Source organism: Dermacentor silvarum, chromosome 9, assembly GCF_013339745.2.
Source record: "Dermacentor silvarum isolate Dsil-2018 chromosome 9, BIME_Dsil_1.4, whole genome shotgun sequence".
Taxonomy (NCBI): Eukaryota; Metazoa; Arthropoda; class Arachnida; order Ixodida; family Ixodidae; genus Dermacentor; species Dermacentor silvarum.
In genome coordinates, this window is record NC_051162.1 from 91,034,789 (window position 1) to 91,046,649 (window position 11,861).

The following is an 11,861-nucleotide window of genomic DNA, read 5'->3' on the forward strand; positions in this document are numbered from 1 at the left end:
AACTTTTTAATGCTGCCATTGTTCCTCTAGATCTATTCCAAGCATGCCAAAGAAGTAAGAACAAAAATATTGTAATGCTAAAGCCACGCAAGGCCCCCAACTTACTGGGACACAGAAACTTCACAATATAAGCAAAATAAGGTTACTCTCAACTCGAATGTTCGTGGCTCTGGATGCCGCATTTCACTCTCCCATGACGTAGAAATGCGGCGCCCAATAGCAGCAGGGCCTTTCTCCGGCATTATTTGCGATATCATGCGACCGTAAATCGCACATAACGCGTTTTAATACCGATATTATTGCTTCAGATCGACTGCCATGCACGTCCTTTACTAGCCTCTTGTGTTTTTCAATACCAGCCCAGTCGCTCCACATTCCCGTGTACTTTTAGTGCCGGTTGTTGTTAGAGTATGCGCAACTATAGCTGGGCACTTCTGCCACTTCATGCCCGCTCCCCGGCTTCCGCATGACGTGCGATGAAATATAGTTGACGTTATTGACCCTAACCATGTCTTGTAAGCTGTGACCAACTACTGAGAGAGTGGACCCTTTGAGTAACCCCCGGTTTGAGCATCACGAAGGCCGAAGTATTGACAGTGATAGCAACGTACTATGACGTTGTGCTCGAACTCCTCGGATGATGTTCTAATTATTCATGGCTGTGGCATGTTGGCACGACGCAGCCCCCAAGGCAACCACTGTTTGGCAGGAGGAACCGCGCCTTGGAAGCTACCAGGCTTTTCACAAGGCTGGCGTGATTAGGAGAGCCGCCAGTGGCGTCGCATCTCGATCGTGCAGTGGACGAGATGTTACTGACGGGAAAGACCGTCCGCTGTGGTCGGTACACAGTGCAATTTCATTGCGATAGCAATTATATTGACACGCCAAGCAAATTTTTGCTGTCGCCGTCGCCGTGAGGTACCGTATGTATTTAGGTATATGTGTGCTACATGCCATGCCATGGGATATGACATGCAGTTATGCAGGTTATATTACCACAACATTCTATCCCGAAGGCTACTCATACCGGGTCTTGCATTCTTGGCAAAATAATTCCTCGGAAACTTGACAATTACAGCCCACAAACAAATGTCATTAGACAAAACAACGACAGCGCATGCCTTTTATCATTTGATAACTATAGCTTCAACTTACGTTCCGCTCTGACCAGCGCATACGCACTGCAGCTCGCCAGGAACTGCCTGCGCACAACAGTCATGACATCAGGGGAAGGCATAACACGGTCCTCGCACGTTCACCGATTCGATTGTGCATAGCGTTGTCGGTGCGTCCACTCTGTTTCGTCGTTTTATTGCGATAGCAATTATATGGACACTCAAAAGCAGATTTCTGCCGTCGGCGTCGCCGTCGCCGTCGGCGTCGCCGTCGCCGTCGCCGTCGCCGTGAGGTTCCGTATGACGTCATTTGGAGATGAAATCGTCGCCGCGCGCCGAACGCTGTATGTGCGAGTGAAAGGGCGCGAGGGGCGCGTCTTTCACGGGGAGTGAACGCACGGCGGAGAACAAACGCGCGTTCGGCGCCGTGCTCGCTTAAGGGCTGCAGAAGTAGGCGTCCTCTTTTCCTCCTTTACAATCACCATATATGTAGAGCAAACGCGCCTTCTTCGGACGCGCGAGAGGCCGTGGGGGAGGGGGAGGGAAGGGAGGCGACGTTTAGCTGCGGCACCAAGTGCCTATTTATATCAGAGGCTCCAGCAACAGTCACCAACGCCGCACGCATTTTGAGCTAACGCGGGCAAAACGCCGATGGCGTCGACAACAGTTCTGCGTGTTGTTGCTACCAAAGCCGCTCACCTTACTTCGTATGACATTGCTGTGTTGCTATCGCATTCATTGCTTCGCCCTTAGGGCGAAACTGTGACATTTTATATCAGAGGCTCCTGCAACAGTCACCAACGCCGCACGCATTTTGAGCTAACGCGGGCAAAACGCCGATGGCGTCGACAACAGTTCTGCGTGTTGTTGCTACCAAAGCCGCTCACCTTACTTCGTATGACATTGCTGTGTTGCTATCGCATTCATTGCTTCGCCCTTAGGGCGAAACTGTGACATTTTTTGCAGCCAAAAACATTCCGCGTCTCTTGAGACCCTCATACGCACCGGGCCCGCACGACGCATGCGCCGTCGATAGTGGCACAGCACGACGACACCAACGTCGACGGCACGAACGCGTCCCGAGCCCCGAATTGAATTCTTGGATTTTACGTGCCAAAATCCGTGCCATTACGTGCCAAAATCACGATTTGATTATGAGGCACACCGTAGTGGGGGACTTCGGATTAATTTTGTCTGTAGAGTTACTCTATATCCTCCGTACGGGAGCATATATATATGGCTCCTTGCGGGAGCCATATGTAGTAACTCTAGTTTTGACCACCAGGGGATCTTTAACGTGCCCCCAATGCACGGGACACGGGCGTTTTTTCATTTCGCCCCGAATTATCTCTGATCCCCTGGTTTGGAAAGCAAATTAAATGAAAGGTGGGGAAACCCGTTCCTACTGGTGTGCCATAACGGGTATAAAACAAATGAAAAATAAAAGAGGAGGGGGTATAGAAAATTAACCCCAAACACATATTTTTGAGTTTAAACCAATTGGAAAAAGAAAATTTGGGCACAGTAACTTCTAATGTCCTAAAGTTTAGTCAGTGAGGGCAGAGGATCCTCGCATAGAGCGTTTATTGAGAAACATATTTGATGGTATTGAAAATGAGTGAAAGCCAGATAACATGTGCGCTAATCCAGAGAGAAGGATGCCTCGCCAATCTTGATCTCGTGACGCGTTCAGAGCTGAGGGCACGGATGGAATCAGGGCCAAGAATGAGGAACTGAAAAACTAAAGGAAAGCATAAAAGATGACGAGACAATGACCACCAGAATCAGATGAGTTCAACCAAACGAATGACCATTGTCTACAGACATATGAATAGCAGGCATAACACGACAAAAATGAGACGAGGGTAAATGTGTTTACAATAACGACAAAAATGAGATGAGGATAAAATGTATTTACAATATGTGGCATGACAAAACGCGAGGAGCAAAAAAGATTGTATACAGATGGAAGAAGATGACATGATCAATTAGTCAGTCAATTAGCTGGTAGCAAAGAAGGCCACATCTTATCTGCAATCCCAGCCTTGCAACTATAGTGTTTGCTCCAAAATTTTGCGGGAGGGGAAGCAGTAAAAGTACACATTGAGACATAAAAATTACACCATAAAAATGTCTGAGGGATTCGAACTTCCGGAGGCAGTCCCCCGGAAACAAGCGTCACCAGTGGCTCAACAGACCCGCGGAGTTACGACTCCCTCCCCGTCTACCCGCACACGTGACCCGGCCCGGATCCACCGGGGGAAGGCGGACACCATCGCCAAGCCCCAACGACCCAGACGTAACAGACACAGCACGCAAGGCAGGGACCGCAGACCGTGAGCCCAAAACCCCGGGCACACCAGCAACCAGCTGTTTTTTTAACATGGTATTTATTACAACCAGCTGTCGCGCAAACTACATCGGTTTCAGCTGAATCCACTCACCGCAGCTAGGCATTTGCAGGAACACGTCCTCACTGTGACGCCATGCTGTGTACGTGGGTCCGTTAGAAAAAGAAAAGCAGGAAAAGAAAAAGACAAAAGGAAAATAATGTTTTCTCGTATATTCCAGTTACAATCTGACGCTATCATGTCTGTAAGTTGTGGTTAAGTTTTACTATACAATTTTCCTGACCAATTTTACTTTGAGAAATTCAATTAGTTCACTAACGCCTCTGTGCCACGCGGAGGGCCTGCGTGGTCGAGGTGGTTCGGGATTATTTTATCAGCCGCGGACGCCGACGGCGGATTTTCCGCTGCACGGGGTCCTTAACGCTTTCGCGTTGAAAGCAGGGGAGAAATCGACTGAGCTGAGATGGTTACAGGCATATCAAGCTGTACAAAATATAGAGGTAGAGGTTTTTTATGATGGCAAAAAAGATGAAGGAGAGATAGGCAACATTTTAGAGAGCAACATATGTAGTAAAAGGTGATTAACAAGGCCGATTCACATAGGTCGCGAATCTTCGGGCGAAAAGTGGTTCAGAACGAATTGTCGCCGACATCAGCAAGGGTGGTTGAGCTGCAACTGTGGGTGGGTCAGCAGCGATTGAAGCGCCACTATGTTTGGAGGGAACAAAAATTGGGAAAGAAAAAAGCGTTTTATAAATAAAGAGAGACACAGTTAGATTCATTCAACGTAAAGAAAGTTCCTAATCAATTTTATATACGGATGGCGAAAAAGGAAAAGACAATTCTGTTTTACTTGATCATTATCAATAAATTCCCTTTTTTCAGCGCCCAGCGTAAGAGCGCCCACCGATAGCGGCGGCCGTTGAAGCCGCTATCACTTGCTGCAATGCAGCCCTTGAACTGGGCAGAAAGGCGCACTCGTAAAGTTAACCTGTTACTTCTGTTTTTAGCGAATATGACGTCACATTATTTTTTCTTCCGCCGGAAGTGTTTCCTCCTCTCATAGATGGCGCTAACCCCCATGAACCGCCGATAAACCGCCATGTTTTGAACGTATGGGCTTCTATGAAAGCTTCGCTACAAGGTAAATCTACCTTGTGATTAACTCAAGCAGGCTATACTTTGCTATTTGTCGCAGCCCCGTTTCAAAGTTGACACCATGGCGCTTGCTTCCCCAATGCGACATATTGCATCGTGAACTGTGTTGTTCTGTATCGTTGTTTAAACGACAGTGAACGTATAGCGTTCAACTTCCTCTGTTTTTTTCTTCTTTTAATAGGCTGAAAGCCGCCGGATGACCGGCTTCAGCCGGGTCCACACCGGACCTGTGCTTCGTAAAATCGCTGCACTTGATCATGAGGTGCTGCCTCGCTTATATACCTGTCTACGACCCAAAGATTTGATGGTGTCAAGGAGGATTAAAAAAAATGCTGGAGTGGCAGTCCCCGCAGTTTCTTACCAGCACAGGTGAAGCCATAGTTTGCCCGTACTTCTACTCTGAAAGAGGGCCGTGACAGCTGAAATCTGCTAGCAGCTCACATCTTTTTGGTCAGTTATTGCAAATGCTAGGCTAATTTGAAATTAAAAGCTCGAACCTTTCGCTTAAAATATTACCTTTATCTGTGTATTAATATCATGATGTGCCATAAAATTTGAAAATAACGTAAGGCTTTCTTCTGAAACCAGCGACAGAAAGGAAGACGTCCAACGATATCTGCATGGTTAAATTGTCCACCTACAAACAGCATGGAGTGGGAAGAAAGTGCTTCGTATATTCCCCGCCATTTCCTAACGCTATTGCTTGCCTCTGGTAAGATGGCGGCGGTCCGGCTTCACTTTTGAGACAGCAGCTCCACTCCAGCATTTTTTTAAAATCCTCCTTGATGCAGACACACGCTTTATATAGGGTATCCCAACTAACGTTAGCCAAGCTGTCTAAAGAAAAAAATTTGCCGCGTATCTGTGTGCTTCGCTGCAAATGTCGTCGAAAGACGATAGTCTTCAGCCGGCCGTACTACATGAGTGCTGGTCTGACCCGCGGCCACCCGTGATGCTGTTCTCGTACCATTACCGTCCTGGCATGAAGGTTTGTTTGAACAGATTTCATTTTACCGCATTATTTCATCAAGCGGCCATTTATGTTTTTCCCTGCCTCAGACAGCGCTTCCTTTATGTTGAATCGGCCGCATCTGGCTGGCATTGATAAAATTGAGGAGGCGCTGCGTGAGACATGGACGCCATCTGGCAATACATCGGGAAACATGAGCTTGTGCAGAGGGTTTCCTTCCTCCATGGCAGAGGGCGCTCGTCGGCGCGCAGTCGGGGAACGTCGTTTGTCGGCGCGCATAGCATGGCATTTTCAGCGCAGCTTAAGAAACTAGGGTCTTTAGAGTTACGTATCTATGTATTTTCTATTAAAGGAACACACCTCCTAATACTTACCTAGTGATGTTGCGCCTCAGATATGCGTAATATTTACTTTGTGATCGATAACGTTCGCAAGTATGAACAGCCGTACCAGTTTAAGTAGTGTGGGCGGTCAGCAAGTGGTCCAACTTTGGCCGAGTGGCTGAATGGGGTGACAGACAGACAAACAGACAGACAGACAGACCAAATTTTCAGCGTTTAAGTTCCCCAAGACAGACTATCGTCTTTAAAAAAAATAAACAAAGAAAAGATATGAGGGGGAGGCATACATGGGCATTGTACGCGGAAAAAAAACTTCACGTACTCAAGAGCCGCCGCAAAATAACTTGCGGGGTCTGCAGCGTGCTGGTAAACAAACAGAACCCGAACAGGTATCACCATCATCGACACCCGGGGCTGTTCCAGGTGCCAATGCATCCCCACGAAGTCCTGTACAAATGGGGGTAGTCTATAAAGACTGATCGCAATGGTGAAGCTGCTAATAGCACATGAGCCTTCCAGCAAACAAGTGTAAAGGTGTTGGCGGCAACACCATCATCAGCGACACATATTGGGCCACATGCGTTGAAGTAGTCACACCCCATCCTGCTAGAGGGGCGGGTATCGCACGAAGAAAAGCCGGGCCATGCCAGAGATGAGAAGCCGGCATTGCCCTCCAAGTCGCTGGAGGAAGGGGTCCGCCACCACTTGCTCCAATGCGAGTGCCACCTATCGGTAAATTGGGAAGATAGGCGTGACGATGGAAGATTTCGGAGGCTCTGGTAGACAGCTTGTACTACTTGTCTGTTCCGTTGCAGATCCGCCGACATGGGAAATAAAAAATGTCACAGTTTCGCCCTAAGGGCGAAGCAATGAATGCGATAGCAACACAGCAATGTCATACGAAGTAAGGTGAGCGGCTTTGGTAGCAACAACACGCAGAACTGTTGTCGACGCCATCGGCGTTTTGCCCGCGTTAGCTCAAAATGCGTGCGGCGTTGGTGACTGTTGCAGGAGCCTCTGATATAAAATGTCACAGTTTCGCCCTAAGGGCGAAGCAATGAATGCGATAGCAACACAGCAATGTCATACGAAGTAAGGTGAGCGGCTTTGGTAGCAACAACACGCAGAACTGTTGTCGACGCCATCGGCGTTTTGCCCGCGTTAGCTCAAAATGCGTGCGGCGTTGGTGACTGTTGCTGGAGCCTCTGATATAAATAGGCACTTGGTGCCGCAGCTAAACGTCGCCTCCCTTCCCTCCCCCTCCCCCACGGCCTCTCGCGCGTCCGAAGAAGGCGCGTTTGCTCTACATATATGGTGATTGTAAAGGAGAAAAGAGACGCCTACTTCTGCAGCCCTTAAGCGAGCACGGCGCCGAACGCGCGTTTGTTCTCCGCCGTGCGTTCACTCCCCGTGAAAGACGCGCCCCTCGCGCCCTTTCACTCGCACATACAGCGTTCGGCGCGCGGCGACGATTTCATCTCCAAATGACGTCATACGGAACCTCACGGCGACGGCGACGGCGACGCCGACGGCGACGGCGACGCCGACGGCAGAAATCTGCTTTTGAGTGTCCATATAATTGCTATCGCAATAAAATACAACGCGCCTTCCATTGCTCTGCCTCTCGCACTTACCGGACGCACACACACACATTACTTAGGTACCCTACGTATGCGAAATTAAAAGCCTAATGGAATAGCGTCCCGCGCGTAAACTACGCTATCACGCTATACTAAAACTCTCTTTCTGCAAACTTTGTTTCCGGAACGGTAACGCTATTTCCCTCAACCACGCTTTTACGCTAACCTAAACTAAAATTGCCTAATCATGCATCGTGATGTAGCGATTTCATTCGAGTTTCCTTTCACCAAGGGGTGAAACGGCGAAACAAAAAAACTGTCACTTAGCCGTGCGGTCGCTCCCAGTGAAAGCGTGCGTCCCTCACCCTCGCGCGCTTTCACTCGCACATACAGCATACGGCCAATGAGAGTTTTTGCAGCGAAGCTGTTATGGGCTCACTCTTCGATGGTCTTGTCCGGCAATAGAAAAAAACTGTCAGCCCTTCCACTGTGGTGGCGATGGAAGACGAGCGAAGCTGTACTGTGGTGGCAATTATGTATTTCCAATTATGACTATTAAGATATGATAGTGTAATTGGTTATTTGAACTAATAAAGAATGAGAAATATATATGATCCGGTGGTTTTCACTTACCTAGTGACCACAGGGACCATGGCCTTATGGTCGCTACAGTACACCGCCATAAGGTGCACATGTACGGCAAAGGTTGGCACGTTCTCCATAAACACGTCACCAACGCCGCGCGCGTTCGGTCCGAACGCGGGCAGAACCAACGTTCTTAGACTAGTCTAAGAACGCTGGGCAGAACACCGTCGCCGTCGACAACAGTTGTGCGCGTTGTTTGTGTGACCGCACACAACCGCGGTCGAAAAAAATTACATCTTCCCCTAGGGGAACCCTGAGTAGTACGCGAAGCAGCCATGGGTTCGAGTCAAGGTAGTTTTATCAGCTGTATAAACTTGGACATGCAGAAGCACCAGCAACGCGCAGAACTGTTGTCGACGCCGTCGGCGTTTTGCCCGCGTTCACACCGAACGCGCGCGGCGTTGGTGACTGTTGCCACGCACAGTCTAATAAGGTGCCTCGATGCCCTCCTCGCCCACCACTCCCCTCCTCGCCCACCACTCCCCTTCAACAGGGAAGTCGCGTTTGCTCTCCGCCGTGCGTTCGCTGCCCGTGAAAGCGCGCATCCCTCGCCCTCGCGCGCTTTCACTCGCACATCCAGCATACGGCCAATGAAAGTTATTTTTTAACACGAAAGTGTTTTATGCCGGGGTCCACCAAGACTTCACTGACGTATTTCCGTCACGGAAATACGTCACACGAACATACACGAACATAATACAAAGAAAGAAACCAGAAGAAAAAGTTCCACAAACATGCAAAATTTGGAAATCGAACCCACGACCTCTCGGTCCGCGACGATAGATCGCCGAGCGTTTAACCCATTGCGCCACAAACGCATTTGCAGAGAGCTACACAGACGCGCCTTATATATCTAACACTCCTCCGTGTACCCGCGCTCTTGCTCGGGGCGGTGCCGCCGCCTACGAGCAGAAAAGAGAAGTACTGCATTATGACACTAACGCGCACCGACAGTGAACGCTTCGGTGGTCTCAGCACTACGACGCCTCGATGCCAGCATTCGAAGGGACGCTGGCATCAAGAAGCACTACCAACGCGTTCTCGCAGAAGCACTACTAGGTGGCGTTCACCGTACTCAGCACAGCGGAGCGTGGCCTCCGCAATTAGCTCTGAAAATGTTTCTGAAGTTGATCGCGGAGGCTGCAATTACGACGCGCTGTACGCGCTGATTTGACTCGGTGACGATTCAGTTACGTGCTTTGTCTTGCGCGTTGTATTAGTGTGTCAGTTACGTGCTTCGTCTTTCGCGTTGTGCTAGCGTGTGCAGCGTAGTGCAGCTTCCATATGCACGACGGTTGCTCATGGTCATCGACGTTGGTAGTCGTGATGGAGGAGACGTGCCACCAGGCGTCAGCGTGGGTGCATCAACGCCTAAGGGCGCTTTAGCCACAAAACACCAATAGACATTATATATCAATGTGCAATAAACATTACACTACTTCTGTGAAGACACGTTTCACTTTCGTGTTCTATACCGATTCCTATATAAGAGGGATCAACCACATTTTTTTTTTCTATTGCCGGACGCGACCATCGAAGAGTGAGCCCTTAACAGCTTCTCTGTAACAATTAGGGGCAGCTTCACATTAAAGGCCATTTTATAGTCCGACGTAGCGTTGACGCGCGAGCGCGCTAGGCACGGCGACGCCACGCCAGCGAAAGCGCAGCACTCTATACTCCGGCGCGAAGCGCGGCCGACGCATCCGGCGTTCGTCGGCGTGCCCTGGCTGCAGCCGGTGTCAAGATGCGACATGCTGCATTTTGCGCCGGCCTCATCACCCAGAATCACGGAGGAAGGAAAATATAGGAGCGAGCATACCGCGACCCGATGTTCACCGACCGTGGTGGTCCAACACGTGATGAAAACGTCACAGCGTGGAGGAAACCTCAGAGAGCGCGGTAGGTTTTAGTACTCCCGGCCGTTTCTTTTTTTTTTCGATACCCATTCTAAACCATTAGAAACTCATGAAATAAACATAAACAAAAATAAGAGGAAAAAGCAAAAGGAAAAATCTTGTCGCTTCCTGCATGTGTGCAGCTGCCGGCCGAGCGCGTACCGAATGAGAACTACCGGTAAGCAAACGTCTCGGCAAATCTCGGATTCTCCGTGATCTCGACGCAAGAGGTCACGTGTTGGGCCACTACTGCTGGCTACACGAAGCGTTTGCTTGTCAAGGCTGGCTGCGTGACGTAATGCTCCCTCCTATATTTTCTTCCTCCATGCCCAGAATGCACAGCATCGCTTAGCCGACCTGCACCGCTTAGTCGACCTTAATCCACTTTAAAGCATCCTAATCCACCTTAATTAAAACCTAATCCTCCTTATATAATCCACATTAATCAGACAATCCACCCTAATATACCTTAATCCACCCTAATCCACCTTAATCCTCTTTCATCCACCTTAATTGGTGGATTGGTGGCTAGACTCTGACGCAATTGTCATCCATGAGTGGTTTTGACACTTATGTTAAGGAATCTACATACATAGGCTACTGTGGATTCAATTTTGACGACGCGAATTTTTTCTACACACCCTGTCGACGCACGGGCTTTTGGTGAGAACCTAGCCATATCCAGCTTCGAAGGAAGACTGCACTCTCAGTTTTGTCAGCGCTTAGGTACAGGCAAGGAGGTTTAAAAAAGTATTTTTTAAGCTTCCTTGGGTACAGGCACGCCTCGTAAGACCTTCCACGATGGCCCCCAGGGTGCGCCCTCTTTATTCGCCGGTGAACCCAGCCGTATGGTCCACGCGCGAGAAAATATGACGGACGCAACAACGAGCCCAAGTTCGGCGTCGTCGTCGCGCTCGCGCGCTCGACACCCCTGTGCCCAGTAGAGTGTGGTTGCAAAAAACTACCAAAAGCAGAAAACGCGTGGCACTCTAACGCAGAGAACAGAGAATGCGCATTAGCCACGACCAGAGAGGCTGCTCGTGCCGGACGCTCTGCGCAAGAAGACACAAATCATTCCAACGCCATTGCCACTCGCCAGAAAAACACACCAGGTAAACATGTAGCGAGCGTCGTTCTCGTCGGCCTGCTAAGTACCACGTTTTGTTTAGACGACCCGTGAAAAACGTCTATAGACGCGGAACCTTGTTCGATTGCAGCAGTGCCAAAGACCGCGCCACTTCTCGACGCTAAGTCAAAAAGATGTGCAATAAAACTTAATTTCTGACGTGAGCTCACATGAGCACCAGCCAAGGAGGATTTAAAAAAAATATAAAAATGCATTTTTTTAATCCTCCTTGGCACCATCAGGCTTATGTATTTGCAAGTCATTAGCGGCTGAGCACGCAGATATGCTGGCAACATTTTCGTGTCGGTATTTCAGGGCTTTTGAAAACGGCGGGGTCAAGACCACGTGTCTCGATCAGCCGTTATTGGTGCCGCGGGAGACACCATCAAATGTTTAGGTCGTAGACCGCTACATAAGCGAGTCGGAACTGCATGATCGAGTGCAGCGATTTTACGAAGCACAGGTCCGGCTGAGGACCCTCCTGACACTACTGACATTGACAGTCACTATGCGGCCGCCTTCATCATATTAAAATAAAAAAAACAGAGAAGGTAGAACGCTATACATTCACTGTCGAAATGCGTAAGCGAGCGCCTTTGAAACGGCGCTGCGATTAATAGTCACCTATAGCCTGCTTGAGTTAAACAGCTTTTTCTACATATATTGCTGTCTAAACCTTT